Source organism: Macaca mulatta, chromosome 7 (genome assembly GCF_049350105.2).
Source record: "Macaca mulatta isolate MMU2019108-1 chromosome 7, T2T-MMU8v2.0, whole genome shotgun sequence".
In the NCBI taxonomy this organism is placed as follows: Eukaryota; Metazoa; Chordata; class Mammalia; order Primates; family Cercopithecidae; genus Macaca; species Macaca mulatta.
The window spans coordinates 139,621,485-139,641,600 of NC_133412.1; the positions used below are offsets into that span (position 1 = coordinate 139,621,485).

The 20,116-nt window shown below is 37.0% G+C and overlaps 1 protein-coding gene and 2 long non-coding RNA genes across 30 annotated transcripts in view; all 3 read left to right on the forward strand.

Annotated features, from left to right (window-relative positions):
* GPHN (gephyrin) overlaps positions 1–20,116 on the forward strand; it is a 734,546-nt gene that overhangs the window by 7,260 nt on the left and 707,170 nt on the right.
* LOC144330301 (uncharacterized) lies at positions 545–2,371 on the forward strand. Its single transcript, XR_013396350.1, has 2 exons — positions 545–646; positions 1,585–2,371. It is a non-coding gene; the product is annotated as an uncharacterized LOC144330301 (long non-coding RNA).
* LOC144330309 (uncharacterized) lies at positions 13,733–18,272 on the forward strand. The gene is made up of 2 exons (XR_013396360.1): positions 13,733–15,695; positions 15,998–18,272. It is a non-coding gene; the product is annotated as an uncharacterized LOC144330309 (long non-coding RNA).

Below are 20,116 nucleotides of genomic sequence, written 5' to 3' on the forward strand. Positions count from 1 at the left end.
TTGAGAGGTTTTATAGTATTTAATTTTGTATATTGCTTTAATTGCATATCATTTGTGGGAGGATTATTTTAGAGTAATGAAATTTGATATCTTAAAAACTAAAAATTTGAAATTATAGGTAAAAAAAATTCTGAAAATGCTGTTATGTTGATTCTGGTGATCAAAATGACACTGACAGAAGTCAAAAGTTATGCCTCTTCTCCCACTTTCAAGATAAGCACATTTTACCACAGTTTCCTTACCTTTAAATGGGGGTAAGTATGGGTTCATCAAGGTAAACATAGTGTATTCAGTATTCAACATCTACTATGTACCAAGGCCCTGTGGTAAGTGAGGGACACAATAGTGATTAAGACAGTTCAATCTTTCTTGTCTTGAAGCATATATTCTAGCACTACCATGAAAACATTATTCGGTCAAGTTGGATATTGACACATTCATGCTTCATTTATGTTGAATAAAGTGCTTTTATATTTTATTTTTAAAATAGATAACAAGTACAAGCACCAAAACTGTTTTTATGTCTAGCCATTTTTTTGATACAAATTTTTTTTTTTTTTTTTTTTTTTTTTGAGACCGACTCACTCTGTCACCCAGGCTGGCAATAGTGGTGCGATCTCAGCTTGCTGCAGCCTCTGCCTCCCGGGTTCAAGCGATTCTCCTGCCTCAGCCTCCCGAGTAGCTGGGATTACAGGCGCCTGCCACCATGTCTGGCTATTTTTTTTTTTTTTTTTTTGGTATTTTTAGTAGAGACAGAGTTTTACCATGTTGGCCAGGCTGGTTTTGAACTCCTGACCTCAAGTGATCTGCCTGCCTCGGCCTCCCAAAGTGCTGGGATTGCAGGTGTGAGCCACCGTGCCTGGTCAACAATTATATTTCTGTATTCTGTTCTGAATATCTGTTACTATGATGTGATAGTATGTTTCCATAACGTATGTGCTTTTCAGGTTTTACCCACTTCACCTTCCTCTTCCGGTTTTGAATCTACTATATCCTTGGGAACCACATAAACTTGCCAAGAATTATTTGCAATATTACATCCGATTAGATTTGAAGTGAGGGTCTGAAAGCACATATTTTCACTTTTGGGTTCAGGGCATCAGAAAATGAGTGGGTATTACTATAATAAATAGGTTTATTTATTTCTTTGTATAGTGCTTCATGATTTCAGGATCATGGCTAAATGTGTCTGCCTGATGCTCCAAATGTTAATAAAAATCCAGAAACTTATGAGTGAAAGAGATTAAGTGCAGTTTGAATGCTAAGTAACAATGAAATGTTGCTTTAATTATTTCTTGTTCTTTTAAAAAACACATTAACGTGCACTCAAAATTAACAATTGTTAAACTCTAATTAGTGGTTAAGAACTGTTGGATATCTTATAAATAAGAAACTGAGCCGGGCGCAGTGGCTCACACCTGTAATCCCAGCACTTTGGGAGGCCGAGGTGGGCGGATCAGGAGGTCAGGAGATCGAGACCATCCTGGCCAACATGGTGAAATCCTGTCTCTACTAAAAATACAAAATTTAGGCGGGTGTGGTGGTGTGCGCCTGTAATCCCAGCTACTCGGGAGGCTGAGGCAGGAGAATCACTTGAACCTGTGAGGCAGAGATTGTAGTGAGCCGAGATTGTGCCACTGCACTCTAGCCTGGCGACAGAGTAAGACTTCGTCTCAAAAACAAAACAAAACAAAAACAAACAAACAAACAAAAAATCAAAAAAAGAAGAAGAAACTGAATAGAGTAAAAATACTATTTCCAGACGTATAACGATGAAGAAACATTTACACGGTGGTGCCCACCCCCTCTTCACTTTCACCTAAGAGTCCGTAGAGAACATTTTGATTATAGTCTAAACTTAAATGATTATGCTTTCATAAAATTAATATCCACATTGTAGAAGTCACATTTGAATTAAACTGCAAGTGGGCACTACCCAAAGCAATCTACAGATTCAATGCAGTCCTATCAGTGACATTCTGTACCAATGACATTCTTCACGGAAATAGGAAAAAAAAAAAAGTTAAAATATGTATGGAACCATAAATGACCTAGAATAGCCAAAGCAGTCCTGAACAAAAAGAACAGAGCTGGAGACATCATACTATCAGACTTTAAAATATACTACAAAGTGATAGTAACCAGAACAGCATGGTACTGGTGTAAAAGCAGACAAATAGACCAAAGGAACAGAGTAGAGAACCCAGAAATTAATCCCCTCATATCTACAGCCAACTGAGTTTTGAGAAAGGTCCCAGGAACACTTGCTGATCAAAGGACAATATCTTTAAGAAATGTTTCTGGGAAAAATGCAGAAGAATGAAACTAGAGCTGCACCTCTTATTCTGTACAAAAATTAACCCAAAATAAATCAAAGACCTACATGTAAGACAGGAAACTATGGAACTCCTAGAAGAAAACAGGGGAAATGTTTCAGGACATTGGTCTGGGAAAAAAATTTATAAATAAGACCTCAAAAGCACAGGCAAAAAAAGTAAAAATAAGTGGATTATAGCAAACTAAAAAGCTTTTGTACAGCAAAGGAAATAACCAACAGAGTGAAAGACAGCCTATAGAATGGGAGAAAATATTTGCAAACTGTTCATCTGACAGGGGATTAATATCTAGGATATACAAGGAACTCAAACATCTTAACAGCCAAAAAATAAAAAATTAAAAAACCCAGAAAAAACAAAAAAACCCACAAAAAACCCAATCTGATTTAAAAAAAGTGGGATATTTCTCAAAAGAAGACATACAAATGGCCAAAAAATATATTAAACAATGTTCAGCATCGTTAATCATCAGGAAAATGCTAATCAAAACCACAGTGAGGTATTATCTTACCCCAGTTAGGATCACTATTACAAAAAAGGCAAAGAATGGCAAATGCTGCCAAGGATGTAGAGAAAAGGACCTCTTATATACTGTTGATAGGAATGCAAACAAGTACAGCCACTATGGAGAATGGTATAGAGGTTCTTTAAAGGACTGCAGATAGAACTACCATATGATCCATCAATTTTGCCACTCGGCATTTACCCAAGGAAAAGGAAATCAGTATATGCAAGAGACATGTGTACCATATTTATTCCAACACTATTCACAATAGCTAAGATAAAGACTCAATCTTGGTGTCCAACAGCAGATGAATGGACAAAGAAAATGTGATATATATACATAATGGAATACTGTTCAGCCATAAAGAATGAAATCCTGTCATTTATGGCAACATGGATGGAACTGGAGGATGTTATATTAAGTGAAATAAGCCAGGAATGGAAAGTTAAACACTGCATGTCCTCACTATTGTGTGGAAACTAAAAAAAGTTGCTTTCATAGAAGTAAAGTAGAACAGAGGATACTAGAGACTGGGAAGAGTCAGGTGAAGGGGATACAGGGAGAGAGTTGTTATAGGATACAAAATTACAGCTAGATTGGAGAAATAAATTCTTGTCTATAGCATTGTAGGGTGACTATAGTTAACAGTAATATACAGTTTCAAATAGCTAGAAGGAGGATATTGAATGTTCCCAACACAAAAAAAGATAAATGTTTGAGATGATGGATATATTGATTATTCTAATCTGATCACCATACATTATATGTATTAAGACATCACTGTGTACCTCATAAATATGTATAATTATTGTATGTCAATATAAAATATAAAAGAAAATTTTAAAAATTGCAAATAAGAAAGCTCCTAAATTCTTATGTCATTCTTTTAATTAGTTTAAAAAATTTATTAAAGTGTATTTATGTGTTATAAAGAATGTAAAAACATAGAAAGGTAAAATGTGAAATTAAGCCTCATCACATTACCTCTCTAGTTTCTCTCTAGTGTTAACCACTTAAAAAATCTTTTTGTTTATTCTTTTGTGTACAGTCATATATTTGATATATTTGAATATGTGTATGTGTGTCATACATCAGAGTTTGCAAATTGATAGACCACTGGCCCTATTTGACCAATGTTTCATTAGCCCCCTACTGTATTTTAGAAAAAGTATTTGTTTCTAACACTTAAAAAAAGATATTTCATATAAAATCCCTGTTTTTTTTTGCTTCTTAAGATTCAGCAACACACAACTGTTTCTCAGATAATAGTTGTTTAAAGTTCCTGTCCGCATAAGATAGGACATGCATTCTCCAGTTTCCCACAGTTTCTGTTTAATATGTGTTGGCTGCCTGTCCTTGGTAGGCATTTGAGATTGTGGTTCTTGCTCATACATAGTATTTTACACTTTCTTCCTTCACTCCCTAACTCGGTAGCATATTTTGGACATCTTTTCATATTAGTGAAAATAATAGTAGTTAACTTTATTGAGAGCCTATGAAGTGTAAAATACCTTCTAGAGCCTGTTACAGAACCTGTTAATTCATTTAATCCTCATAATAATATGTTAGTGTTATCACCATTTTACAGTTGAGGAAATTGTCACAGAGAGAGATTAAGTAACTTGCTCAAGTTAGTGCAGTAAACAAACAGGCTGCAAACTGAATCTATGTAATCTGTCCATAGAGTGTAAGCTCTTAACTACTACATTATACTCCTTGGCATGTCAGAATTATTTCATAGAGATCTTCAAAGATGTTTTTATATATCTTCCACTTTAATGGGTCTATCTTATTGCATTGTAGGTTATGCTATATTTAATTAGTCCTTAATTGATGGACATCGAGGTTTCTAATTTTTCACTGAGACAAATGTTGTAGATAATAATATTATACATTTATCATTACGTGTTTATAAGTTTTTTATAATGTAAGATTACTATATGTAAAATTTTGGGATCAAGGGTGTACGAACTTAAAAATTTTAATAGATAATTTACTTTCCAATAAAGATGTATTAATTAATATTCCCACCTTCATTGGGTATTAGCTTTTTAGCTTTACAAGTTCTTTTGAATATATCTTTTGAGTTACACAGGAGCCTTTTATTAGGATTCTTTATTGCAAATGAGAGTTACTGAGATCAAAATTAGCTTAAGTGAAGAGGGAAACTTACATAGCTGTAGATTACAGAGGAGGAGCTGATCTAAGGGACCCAAATAATGTGATCGGGAAGCAGTGTAATCATGGACTCTTACTCTCCATTTCAGTGCCCTGTTTTCTGAGTATGTTGCAGGCTGACTTTCTTCTTACAGTCAGAATTGTGAGGTTATAGAGGAGGAGTAGATTGAGAAGTTATAGTAATAGACAATTTCATGTTTTCCCCTTCCCAATTAGTGAGTCTAGAGGAAATATTTCCTTCTTTTTTTAACTTTTGTTTTAGGTTCAAGGGTACATGTGCAGGTTTGTTATATAGGTAAACTCGTGTCAAAAGGGTTGTTGTACAGATTATTTCTTCACCTGGGTACAAAGCCTGGTACCCAATAGTTATTTTTCCTGCTTATCCGATAACTCTTCCCACCCCCTACCCTCAAGTAGGCCCCAGTGTCTGTCCTTCCCTTCTTTGTGTCCATGAGTTCTTTTAGCTCCCACTTATAAGTGAGAACATGTGGTATTTGATTTTCTGTTCCTACATTAGTTTGTTGAGGATAATGGCCTCCAGTTCCATCCATGTTCCCACAGAAGACATGATCTCATTTTTTTTTAATGACTGAATAGTATACCATTTTGTATGTATACAAACCACATTTCCTTTATCCAATTTGCCATTGAAGGGCATTTAGGTTGATTCCATGCTATTGTGAATAGTGGTGCAGTGAACATTCATGTGTATGTGTCTTTATGGTAGAATGATTTCTATTTCTCTGGGTATATACCCAGTAATGGAATTGCTGGTTAAACGGTAGTCAGAGGAAATTTTTTTTTCTCATGACATTTGTATATAAACTTCCAGGATGCTCCTTCACCTGGCATGACTCACATGTCAATTTTGGAGCCCATCGTTGTAACCAGGAGGTTGAGGCCTGATTGGCTGGGTCTGTATCACATGCCCATCCTTGGGAGTGGGGATATGAAATAGGTAACCTCACCAGAATCACATAGAGAGGGTGTCTTAGTGTGGGCTGCTATAACAAAATACCTTAGACTGGGTAATTTGTAAATAACAGAAATTTATTTCTTACAGTTCTAGAGGTTGGGAAGTCAAAGATCAAGGCACTAGCAGATCTGGTCTGGTGAGGGCATGTTCCACAGCCTTCTTAACTGTGGTTTCTAGCTATGTCCATATATGTTGGAAGGGCAGGAGGGCTCCCTCAAGCCTCTTTTATGAGGGCACTAATCCTATTTATGAGGGTGGACCCTTTTGGACCTAATCTCCTCCAAAGGTTCTACTTCTTTAAGATGATCACAGGGTGGGGTGGGGTAGGGGGTCAGGTTTCAACATGTGAATTTTGGAGGGGGACACACACATTCAGACCACAGCAGAGGGAACAAGGGAAGTCTTTAAAAGGAGAGGAGTTTCTGTCACGAAAAGGGGAAAAGTGTGCTGAGCAAGCAGACAACTTCTTTTTTAGAGGTTCGCTGAAGTCTTGATGTCTTTTTGCTTCATTCTTTTTTTCCCTAAGAATGTAATTCATTATATCAGTCACTGTTTCTTCTTTTTCCTGCTTCTGCCATGAAAATGCTCCTCTGGCAGATAGTTTCAAATTAGAATTGGAATAAGTTAGGGTGTGACAATCAGTGGCTTAAACCCAGGCCCCCATGATGTCAAGGGTGGTTAATTTATATGTCAGGAGAACTCACAATGATTGACCTCCACTTTTTTGTACTCTATATCAGAATGGTTCTCTAAGGACATTTTAGAATAGTAATATACACATAATTGAAATATTTTACCCATTTTTTTAAAGAGCCCTTTATGTTGCTTTATTTTGAATTTATGATCATCTATGGGTCTTAGTCTTTTTTTCTACAAATGTTGCCTCCCAGTGTTTCCTAGATTTTGTTCTAGCAACACTTGTCTGGGAGATGTTATAGTATGTATTATATGAAAATGCTTTTACGTGATTAAATAAATGTGGAAAGGGCTACATAATGTATCCCTCCATTTGGAAATTCACAGTATATGAAGGCATATTGAAGATGTGAGTAATAATTGTGGAACCTCTTAACCTTTATTTAGTGCTTCCAAATTTGTTTGAAAATTGAACACTTTTTCAAGATACACCTGCGTTCTGTTCAACACCTTTTTAGGAAATGGTAGTCTCTCTCCTGCAGATGATCTCTTGGAAATCTGTGTATGATTTTTATATTTATTCTTTTACTTTTTTTGCTATAGAAATAATGGTTTTTCTACAATTATCTCTATTGTGAAAATTATTTTACCCTGGATTTACCTTTATAATAAAAGTACATATATATATATTTTTCCTAATCACCACCTCTTTTTTTCTTTGTCCTTTTTTTCATGTTAAAATGTTGACTGAATATATTCTTATTTGATTCTAAAAATTAATGATAGCAAAGACTCGAAACTGACCAGTCTTGGTTCTGTTACCACTATGTGGGGAAAGAACACTGGATATGTGGGAGTTCAGTATCATTATTTGTAAAATGGAAAGTTGAGTAGATGATCTCTAAAATCCCCTTCAGCTCTAAAATTTTATTAATCCCAAATCTGAGGAACATGCCTCATGTTTACCATTCCATCATTGCTGAAATCTATTAGTGACAGCAAAATTATTGATCTGAAGTGTTTTCCTTCAAACAGGAAAAATTATTAGAAAAAGACACAGACTTTCATAACAAGTGTAAATGAAAATGTCTGTTACTTCCACTGCACAATATGTGCAATTTTATTTCGTTCAATATCACATGCTACAGAGGTTCAAACTGCTAAATATATAGACCTTAGAAAAAATTCTATGAACTTAAGTGTAATGACACATTCCCACAATCAAGCTTAGAAGAATAATAGTGATTTAGGGGTATTTGAGGTATTACTTTTTTCTTTTTAAATTTAAAATGTATTGCTACACTAGAGATCTGAAAAACAAAAACTTAGTGCTCCCTCCAAAATAGTTATTATTTTGCTATTGTATATTTAAAATAAAGCTGTTGTAAAATAAGACATAATACCTTTGATGAACAATATTATGTTTTAAGTTCGTACAGATACTCAGAATAGTAGGTGGGCTCTGGATTAGACCACCTGGGTTTATACCTAAGTGAAGTTTTTAAGAGTTACTTCTCTAAGCTTTAGTTTTTTTCATCTTAAAATGGAAAATAATACTGATATGCTTGCCTTAGAGGGTGGTTGTGGTAAGTGAGATAATGAAGTAAACCTTTAATGAGTGTGCCCACATACTAAATATTCATGAAATGTTTATTGTGTATTATAATAAATTTGAATATAATTACCTTAATAAACATGGCAACAGAAGCAACCTGTACAACTTTTGGGTATCTGACCTCAATCTTGGTGTATCCCCATGCCCTTTTCCCACTATTTTATCTTATTTTAGGAACATCATTAAGGTTCAGTACTGAACTGGGGTTCTGCTTGATCTAAATTCTTGTTTTCCAGCTTAAATTTTGGGCAGTTAGAAGATGCTATTTGTAGTGTAGTAACTAACAGCAAGAATTTGAGATTTTTGAGATAATAGGTTTAAAGTAAAGTATGTATGGAAAACTGCCTCTGATAGTCTCTAAGGCTTGTTAAGACCTGTGGAGAAAATTCACGTACATATATGTGGGTACTATGGTTATGGAATACTATAACCATAGTTAAAAAGTTAAAAAATTTTTAACTTTTTACTATAGTTACTATAACTATAGTTACTAAAACATATGGTTATGGAATACTATAACCATAGTTAAAAAGTTAAAGTACTCTAGTTAAAAAGGTGTTTTGAAAGTTTGAAATGTTATGCAAATGGGGCAGTAATGCAGGGTGGTAAAGTGATAATAAAATAAAATATTTACATAGATGATTGTTGATTTGTAGTAGAGGAACTTTAAATTGGTAGATGAGAACCTTATGTGTTTGAGGTTAAATAGACAATGATTTGGGGCAAAAGGGAAATAAATATTAGGTATAAAAGGGAAAAGATACTTTTAGAACTATCAGATGCCAAAAGAGAGAATCAATCAAATTTAGATCATTGCCAAAGATAAGTTTTGGTAGAAAAGTTTGGGAATCATTAATTTAGGTTTTTTTAAAAAAATTATTATTATACTTTTAAGTTCTGGGGTACCTGTGCAGAACATGCAGGTTTGTTACATAGGTATACACGTGCCATGGTGGTTTGCTGTAGCCATCAACCTGTCATCTACATTAGGTATTTCTCCTAATGCTATCCCTCCCCTATCCCCTCAGCCCCCTACAGGCCCCAGTGTATGATGTTCCCCTCCTTGTGTCCATGTGTTCTCATTCTTCAACTCCCACTTATGAGTGAGAACATATGGTGTTTGGTTTTCTGTACTTGTGTTAGTTTGCTGAGAATGACGGTTTCCAGCTTCATCCATGTCCCTGCAAAGGACATTAACTCATCCTTTTTTTATGGCTGCATCGTATTCCACTGTGTATATGTGCCAACTTCTCTTTATCCAGTCTATCATTGATGGGCATTTGGGTTGGTTCCAAGTCTTTGCTATTGTGAATAGTGCCGCAGTAAACATACCTGTGCATGTGTCTTTACAGTAGAATGATTTATAATCCTTTGGGTATATACCCAGTAATAGGATTGCTGGGTCACGTGGTATTTCTGGTTCTAGATCCTTGAGGAATTGCCACAGTGTCTTCCACAATGGTTGAACTAATTTACACACCCACCAAGAATGTAAAAGTGTTCCTGTAATTCTCTACATCCTCTCTAGCATCTGTTGTTTCCTGACTTTAATGATCTCCATTCTAACTGGTGTAAGACGGTATCACATTGTGGTTTTTATTTGCATTTCTCTAATGACCAGTGATGATGAGCTTTTTTTCATATGTGTGTTGGCTGCATAAATGTCTTCTTTTGAGAAGTGTCTTTTCATATCCTTCACTCACTTTTTGATGGGGTTGTTTGTTTTTTTCTTGTAAATTTGTTTAAGTTCTTTGTAGATTCTGGATATTAGCCCTTTGTCAGATGGATAGATAGCAAAAATTTTCTCCCATCCTGTAGGTTGCCTGTTCACTCTGATGATAGTTTCTTTTGCTGTGCAGAAGCTCTTTAGTTTAATGAGATCCCATTTGTCAATTTTGACTTTTGTTGCCATTGCTTTTGGTGTTTTAGTCATGAAGTTTTTGCCCATGCCTATGTCCTGAATGGTATTGCCTAGGTTTTCTTTTAGGGTTTTTATGGTATTAGGTCTTACATTTAAGTATTTAATCCACCTTGAGTTAATTTTTGTATAAAGTGAAAGGAAGGGGCCCTGTTTCACTTTTATGCATATGGCTAGCCAGTTTTCCCAACACCATTTATTAAATAGGGAATCCTTTCCCCATTTCTTGTTTTTGTCAGGTTTGTCAAAAATAAGTTGGTTGTAGATGTGTGATGTTATTTCTGAGGCCTCTGTTCTGTTTCATTGGTTTATATATCTGTTTTGGTACCAGTACCATGCTGTTTTGGTTACTGTAGCCTTGTAGTGTAGTTTGAAGTCAGGTAGTATGATGCCTCCAGCTTTGTTCTTTTTGCTTAGGATGTCTTGGCTGTGTGGGCTCTTTATGGTTCCATATGAAATTTAAAGCAGTTTTTTTTGTTTTTTTTTTAAATTCTGTGAAGAAAGTCAATGGTAGTTTGATAGGGCTAGCATTGAATGTATAAATTACTTTGGGCAGCATGGCCATTTTCACAATATTGATTCTTCCTATCCATGAACATGGAATGTTTTTCCATTTCATTGTGTCCTCTCTTATTTCCTTGAGCAGTGGTTTGCAGTTCTCCTTAAAGAGATCCTTCACGTCCCTTGTAAGTTGTATTCCTAGGTATTTTATTCTCCTTGTATCAGTTGTGAATGGGAGTTCACTCGTGATTTGGTTGTCTGTTATTGTTGTATAGGAATGTTTGTGATTTTTGCACATTGATTTTGTATCCTGAGAGTTTGCTGAAGTTGCTTATCAGCTTAAGGAGATTTTGGGCTGAGACGATGGGGTTTTCTAAATATACAATCATGTTATCTGCAAATGGAGACAATTTGACTTCCTCTTCCTATTTGAATACCTTTATTTCCTTCTCTTGCCTGATTGCCCTGGCCAGAAGTTCCAATACTATGTTGAATAGGAGTGGTGAGAGAGGGCATCCATGTCTTGTGCCGGTTTTCGAAGGGAATGCTTCCAGTTTTTGCCCATTCTGTATGATACTGGCTGTGGGTTTGTCATAAATAGCTGTTATTATTTAGAGATACGTTCCATCAATATCTAGTTTATTGAGAGTTTTTAGCATGAAGGGGTGTTGAATTTTGTTGAAGGCCTTTTCTGCATCTACTGAGATAATCATGTGGTTTTCGTCATTGCTTCGGTTTATGTGATAGATTACATTTATTGATTTGCATGTGTTGAACCAGTGTTGCATCCCAGGGATGAAGCTGACTTGATGGTGGTGGAAAAGCTTCCTGATGTGCTGCTGGATTCGGTTTGCCAGTATTTTATCGAGGATTTTTGCATTGATGTTCATCAGGGATATTGGCCTGAAATTTTCTTTTTTTGTTGTGTCTCTGCCAGGTTTTGGTATCAGGATGATGCTTTCCTCATAAAATGAGTTAGGGAGGATTCCCCCTTTTTCTGTTGTTTGGAATAGTTTCAAAAGGAATGGTACCAGCTCCTTTTGTACTCTGGTAGAATTCTGCTGTGAATCCTTCTGGTCCTGGACTTTTTTTGGTTAGTAGGCTATTAATTACTGCCTCAATTTCTGAACTTGTTACTGGTCTATTCAGGGATTCCACCTCTTCCTGGTTTAGACTTGGGAAGGTATATGTATCCAGGAATTTACCCATTTCTTCTAGATTTTCTAGTTTGTGTAGAGGTGTTCATAGTATTCTCTGATGGTAGTTTGTATTTCTTTGGGATCAGTGGTGATATCCCCTTTATCCCCTATTTGATTCTTCTCTCTTTTCTTCTTTATTAGTCTGGCTAGTGTTTTATCTATTTTGTTGATCTTTAAAAAAAAAAAAAAAACAGCTCCTGGATTCATTGATTTTTTTTTTTTGAAGGGATTTTCGTGTCTGTATCTCCTTCAGTTCTGCTCTGACCTTAGTTATTTCTTGTCTGCTAGCTTTTTAATTTGTTTGCTCTTGTTTCTGTAGTTCTTTTAATTGTGATGTTAGGGTGTCGATTTTAGATATTTCCTGCTTTCTTTTGTGGGCATTTAGTGCTATAAATTTCACTCTGAACAATGCTTTAGCTGTGTCCCAGAGATTCTGGTACATTGTGTCTTTGTTCTCATTGGTTTCAAAGAACTTATTTACTTCTGCCTTAATTTCATTATTTACCCAGTAGTCACTCAGGAGCAGGTTGTTCAGTTTCCATGTAGTTGTGTGGTTTTGAGTGAGTTTCTTAATCCTGAGTTCTAATTTGATTGCACTTTGGTGTGAAGACTGTTTGTTATGATTTCGATTTTTTTGCATTTGCTGAGCAGTGTTTTACTTCCAATTTATATGGTCAATTTTAGAATAAATGTGATGTGGTCCTAAGAACAATGTATGTTCTGTTGGTTTGGGGTGGAGAGTTCTGTAGATGTCTGTTAGGTCTGCTTGGTCCAGAGCTGAGTTCAAGTCCTGAATAACCTTGTTAATTTTCTGTCTGGTTGATCTGTCTGATATTGACAGTGGGGTGTTAAAGTCTCCCACTATTATTGTGTGGGAGTGTAAGTCTCTTTGCAGGTCTCTATGAACTTGCATTATGATTGGGTGCATATATATTTAGGATAGTTAGTTTTTCTTTTGTATTGATCCCTTTACCATTATGTAATGTCCTGCTTTGTCTCTTTTGATCTTTGTTGGTTTAAAGTCTGTTTTATCAAAGACTAGGATTGCCACTCCTGCTTTTTTTTTTGCTTTCCATTTGCTTGGTAAATGTTCCTTCATCCCTTTATTTTTAGTCTATGTGTGTCTTTGCATGTGAGATGGGTCTTCTGAATACAGCACACCGGTGGGTCTTGACGCTATCCAATTTGTCAGTCTGTGTCTTTTAATTGAGGCATTAGCCCATTTACCTTTAAGGTAAATATTGTTATGTGTGAATCTGATCCTGTCATTATGATGCTAGCTGGTTATTTTGCCCATTAGTTGATGCAGTTTCTTCGTAGTGTCAATGGTTTTTACAATTTGGTGTGTTTTTGCAGCGGCTGGTACTGGTTGTTCCTTTCCATGTTTAGTACTTCCTTCAGGAGCTCTAGTAAGGCAGGCCTCGTGGTGACAAAATCTCTCAGCATTTGCGTGTCTGTAAAGGATTTTATTTCTCCTTCGCTTATGAAGCTTAGTTTGGCCGGATATGTAATTCTGGGTTTAAAATTCTTTTCTGTAAGAATGTTGACCATTGACCCCCACTGTCTTCTGGCTTGTATGATTTCTACTGAGAGATCCGCTGATGGCCTTTCTTTGTGGATAACCGGACCTTTCTCTCTGGCTGCCCTTAACATTTTTTCCTTCATTTCAGCCTTGGTGAATCTGTCGATTATGTGTCTTGGGGTTGCTCTTCCCTAGTAGTCTGTTTATGGTGTTCTCTGTATTTCCTGAATTTGAATGTTGGCCTGCCTTGCTAGGTTGAGGAAGTTCTCCTGGATAATATCCTGAAGAATGTTTTCCAACTTTGTTCTATTCTCCCCATCACTTTCATGTACACCAGTCAAATGTAGGTTTGGTCTTTGTTCACATAGTCCCATATTTCTTGGAGGCTTTGTTTGTTCCTTTTCATTTTTTTTTTCTAATCTTGTCTTCATGCTTTATTTCATTAAGTTGATCTTCAATCTCTGATGTCATTTCTTCCACTTGATCGATTCAGCTGTTGATACTTGTGTATGCTTTACGAAGTTCTTGTGCTGTGTTTTCCTGCTCCATCAGGTCATTTATGTTCTTCTCTAAACTGGTTATTCTAGTTAGCAATTCATCTATCCTTTTTTTAAGGTTCTTAGCTTCCTTGCATTGGGTTAGAACATGCTCCTTCAGCTTGGAGCACTTTGTTATTACCCACCTTCTGAAGCCTACTTTTGTCAATTCATCAGACTCATTCTCCGTCAAGTTTTGTTCCCTTGCTTGCGAGGAGTTGTGATCCTTTGGAGGAGAAGAGATATTCTGGTTTTTGGAATTTTCAGCATTTTTGTGCTGCTTTCTCCCTATCTTCGTGGATTTATCTACCTTTGTTCTTTGATGCTGGTGACTTTTGGAAGGGGTCTGTGAGTGGATGTCCTTTTTGTTAATGATGATTCTATTCCCTTCTGTTTGTTAGTTTTCCTTCTAACAGTCAGGCCCCTCTGCTGCAGGTCTGCTCTGGTTTGCTGGAGGTCCACTTCAGACCCTGTTTGCCTAAGTATCACCAATGGAAGCTGCAGAACAGTAAAGATTGCTGCCTGTTCCTTCCTCTGGAAGCTTTGTCCCAGGGGGGCACCTGCCAGATGCCAGCCGGAGCTCTCCTGTATCAGGTGTCTGTGGACCCCTGCTGGGAGGTGTCTCCCAATCAGGAGGCATGGGGGTCAGGGACCCACTTGAGGAGGCAGTCTGTCCCTTAGCAGAGCTTGAGTACTGTGCTCGGGGATCTGCTGCTCTCTTTAGAGCTGGCAGGCAGGGACGTTTAAGTCTGCTGAAGCTGTGCTCACAGCCACCCCTTCTCCTAGGTACTCTGTCTCAGGGTGATGGAGGTTTTATCTATAAGTCCCTGACTGGGGCGCCTGCCTTTTTTCCACAGATGCCCTGCCAGAGAGGAGGATTCTAGAGAGGCAGTCTGGCTAGAGTGACTTGGCTGAGCTATGGAGGGTTCCGTCAGGTTGGAACCTCCCCCGGCTTTGTTTACACTGTGAGGGGAAAACTGCCTACTCAAGCATCAGTAATGGCGGATGCCCCTCCTTGCCCCAAGCTGGAGCATCCCAGGTCGACTTCAGACTTTTGCTGTCAGGGAGAATTTCAAGCCAGTCGATCTTAGCTTGCTGGTCTCCGTGGGGATGGTTTCCCCTGAACTAGACCACTTGGGTCCCTGGCTTAAGTCCCCTTTCTGGGGGAGTGAATGGCTCTGTTTTGCTGGTGTTCCAGGTACCACTGGGGTATGAAAAGAAACCCAAAAAACAAAAAACAACCTCCGCAGCTAGCTCGCTGTCTGTCCAAATGGCCGCCCAGTTTTGTGCTTGAAACCTAGGGCCCTGGTGGCATAGGCACCAGAGGGACTCTCTTGGTCTATGGGTTGTGAAGACCATGGGAAAAGCATAATACCTGAGCCGGAGTGCACCCTTCCTCATGGCACAGCCCCTCAGGGCTTCCCTTTGACTAAGGGAGGGAGTTTCCTGACCCCTTGTGCTTCGTGGGTGAGGCAATGCCCCACCCTGCTTCTGCTCGCCCTCTGTGGGCTGCAGCCACTGTCTAACCAGTCCCAGTGAGATGAGCTGGGTACCTCAGTCGGAAATGCAGAAATCACCTGCCGTCTGCATTGATCTCACTGGGAGCTGCAGATCGAAGCTGTTCCTGTTCAGCCATCTTGCCATCAACTCAGTCCACTGTTTTCTTGTTTGTTGTTTGATTTTTTTTTTTTTTTTTGATACGGAGTTTCTCTCTGTTCCCTAGACTGGAGTGCAGTGGTGCTATCTGAGTTCTCTACAGCCTCCACCTTCCAGGTTCAAGTAATTCTCCTGCCTCAGCCTCCCAAATAGCTGGGATTACAGGCGCCTGCCACCCCACCTGCTAAGTTTTGTACTTTTAGTAGAGAAGGGGCTTCATGATGTTGGCCAGGCTGGTCTTTAATTCCTGACCTCAGGTGATCCACCCCCCTTTGCCTCCCAAAGTGCTGGGATTACAGGCATGAGCCACCATGCTTGGCCAAATTTAGATTTATACTGGACTTGGATTTTCAAATTTTCTTTTGCAGGTGGGTTTGTGAAGTGTCAATTTAAAAAAAATTGTCAGGAGGCTGAGGCAGGAGAATCACTTGAACCTGGAAGACAGAGATTGCAGTGAGCCAAGATCGCGCCATTGCACTCCAGCCTGGGCTACTTAAGAGCGAAACTCCATCTCAAAACAAACAAACAAAATTGTCAAGTATGCATCACAATGAAACATTCATTTCTGATTTTTAGCGCAATTCAGGTCATATAATACATGACAAACTCAAAGATAAATAATGCAGACTCCCCAAATAGTAGAAACTTTTTAAAGCAGCTGAATAGTAATGGATCTCATTTTGTTATTTTATTGTTATTCTGTCTATGAGTAATATATTAGTCTGACTGTAGCCTGACTTGTTAACAAACAATACAGCTCAACTCAACATGTAGTGTATCATGTACTTTGCATGGTGTTAGGCTAAAATTACTAAGTATTCATAATGTTATGTTTTAAGTGTGATTAGTTGATTGTAAAATGGTTTACATTTTAAGATATTTTTATATTAAAACACTTGCCAAGTATTGTATGACAGGGTTTGCAAAACTTTTTTAGTAAAAGACTAGATGGTGAATTTTTAGGCTTTGTGAGCTGTATATGATTTCTCTCAAAACTATTCAGCTCTGCCCTTGTAGCATGAAAGCAGCTGTAGACAGTGTATAAATGAGTGAGCATTATAGTGTCCCACCGAAACTTTAGTTATGAAAAGAAATGGCAGGCCAGAATTGGTCTAAGGGTTGTAGTTTGCCAACTCCTGCTCAAGACATGGTCTATTGTAAGGAAAATATAATTCCAGATTACCTGCATGTGAATTGAACTTTTATATTAGTTAAAATTTGCGTTACAAAACATCTCAAAACTTAGTTACTTGAAACTACGATTTAGTATTTTTCACATTTCTGTGAACTAACTTGATTCTGCTTCAGGTGGCATTTGTTGGGGTTCTGATAGAACTCTGATATCTGGAGGCTCAACTGGGATTGTTGGCCAGGACTTTGGTTCTCCTACATATGGCTCTTTCTGTATGGCTGATTCCTTAGGCTCATGGTGTGATAGCTGGGTTATAAGAAGTATTCCAAGAGCAAGCATTGTGTGAGACAGAGGAAGCAGAAGATGCCAGGCCGAGGGATAGGCCTGAAACTTTCACAGCGTCACTTCTGCCATTATTCTGTTTGTCAAATAGTCACAGGCTCAGCCCAGAGTCTTTGTGGGAAGGACTACTCAAGGGTGTAAATGCTAGGAAGCATAGGTTAATTGAGGATATTCAAAGTATCCTCAGAATATCATGAGATTGTTTTGGTTGCAAGTGACAACTCAAATTGAACAAGCTTTAGTAATAAAAGGGAACAATTATTATAAGAATATTGGGGTGTCTGTCTCACAAAACCCAAACACAAGATTGGGTCTGAGGAACATTGGACCCAGGGTTGAAGATTCCCGAGGACTGTTTCTCATCTTTGCTCCACCTTATAAGTAGTCTTCATTTTCTCTTATCACAGATTTCCCTTTTCCACTTTGGGAAAAACAGTGTCAACACTTCCCTAATTACTTATTACCATTTCAGCCATTCAGAGGATTGACTTTATTTTTGCAGTGTTTCTAACATGTTTGAGGAAGAACGTTGATTGTCCTAGATCAGTCATCTGTGATCAGAGGATAGAGCTTAGGTTCTACAAACCATGTTGACAGAACAGGATCAGTTAACATCAAAGGGATGCTGAGTGTGAGTCCCTGAATAGTCCACTTGCCTTCTCCCTAGCCATCTATTTATTAACAAGTTAATAATTTGTTAATTAATTTAATAAATTTTTTTACCCCATTACAGGCCTAATTTACTTTCTTATTCAGCTGTCTGTTTATGACTATTTCATTGTTCTACTGGTGTGTAAGCTAAAGTAAGGACTGAAATTAGTTCAGTATCTTGAATATTTATTGTAATCTCTTCCTGCTTTGAGTAGAGGACAGCAGCTTTTAGTATCTACTATCTTACTTTGCCACCATCAACATAGAATAGTATGTAAAGATGATCTTACTATGTTGTCACCATTGATTTCTAGGGTTGACTTAGCTGATCTGGTTGGCTGAATGGGTATATCCTTCCTTTGGAAAGGGCCCACGTGCATACATGAAAGCAAGTAGCTAAAATACAGAATGAAATAAAAACTAATAGAAGTGCAAGCGATATGCTGTGGGTGCACAGAGGAAGGAACAATTAATTTTGACTGAATGGCTGTAGGAGGGATGGCATTTTAAAGCAGGTAGTGTTTCAGTGAGGCCTGGAAGAATGAATAACTCATCCTCAGAAAAGAAAAGAAAGGAAAAGAAAAGAAAAGTAACCTGGCTGTCAAATTTCTTGTCTGCTGAAACGGTGGTACCAGAGTGTCTAGGCTAAAGTAGATGAACTTAAATATGGATATTGGACATTCAGGATAAATAGCAGTATGCAGTTATCTGATTTTAATCGTCTTAAATTAGAATTACAGGAGTGAACACAGTTTTGTTACAGTTATGCCTTTGGTGACTATCTGGTAATTTGAAATTTGAGAATTCAGTTTTTAAAATTAATGAGTTTATTTCAAATACTCAGATTTTTGGATATAGGAAGAACTTTAAGGATTATCTATACTAACACACTCTAGTAGGTAAAGAAACTAAGACCCAGTTAGATGATTTATTTAAGGTTACATATCTAAATGACTGAGTTGGGGCTAAAATACTTTTCTCCTGGTCTTGGGTATTTTTGAAGAATTATCCAGTGTATCCTTTATTGTAAGAAGATTTTCTTGAACTATACATCCATATGAATTGCTGGCTGTACTAGCAATTTTTAAATTTGAGATACGCATACAGTAAAATGTACAAATGTTAATTATATAGCGTGGTGAGTTTTTTATGTGTACAGTCTCTTAAAAGTAACGCTCAGATCAAGATGTAGAACATCTCCAGCACTCCAGAAGCCTCCCCTTCATGTTTTTCACAGGTTAATTAATATCCACTTCTCCTGTCACTCCCAAGTAATTATTATTCTGATTTTTATCATCATAGATTAGTCTTGCCTGTTTTTGCACTTTATGTAAAAGGAATGACTTCTTTCATTATTGTGGTTATGATATTCATTCATGTTGTTGGTATACCTTGGTTCTTTTTATTGCTATGTAGTGTTTCATTGAATGAATGGATCATTGTTTATTCTTCTGTTAATGGACATTTGAATTGTTTCTAATTTTTGACTTAGAAAGAAAAGCTGCTATGAATATTCTTATATATGTCTTTTTATGAGTATATTGTTTCATTTTTAAGAGTATATTTGCTGGATGGTTGTCTTCCAAAGTGGTTATGCCATTTTACATCCCCACCAGCAATGTAGGAGGGTTTGAGCAATTCTACATTTTTGTCAATATTGTGTATTGTCAGTCTTTTTACTTTTAGTCATTCTGGTCAGTGTGCGCTGACTTCTCCTTTTCATTTCACAGGTATATAATGATGGTGATCACCTTTTAATATATTTTTGATATATTTTAAAGTTATGCTGTCTTTGTCTTATGGATTTATAGGAATTCCTTATGTATTCTGAATATGAGACCTTTGCATGGCAAATTTCTTCTCCCAGTCTGAGGCTAGTCTTTTCACTCTCTTAATAGTGTATTATAATAAATAAAAGTTTTCAATTCTAATGAACCTCAACTTAAGTTTGCTTTTTATGGTTTAGTTGGTTTGTTAATGTTTTGTTTAAGAAATCTTTGCCTATTACAGGATCATGAAAATATTTGCCAAAGTTTTCGTTTAGAAATTGTATTACTTTCTCTTTTAGTCGAAGCTCTATGATGCATTTCAAATTATCTTATGATGAATGATGTGAGGTAAAAATCAGAAATTTTTTTTTATAAAACGTAAGATATTCAATTGATTCAGCCCTATTTTTTGGAAAAAAAAATTTGCCCTTACCCAATTGGATTATAGAATACTTTTGATATAAATCGAGTGAGTCTTACTAGAGTGTATATGCTCTTCCAGTGGTCTATTTATGTACAAATACTACCCTGTCTTAATTACTATAGCTCTATACTAAATCTTGATATCTGTAGTATAGGTTCCTTCAATTTTTTTTCTTCTTCAACATTTTTTTGGGGGGTGGGTATACTCTCTCTTTTGTGTT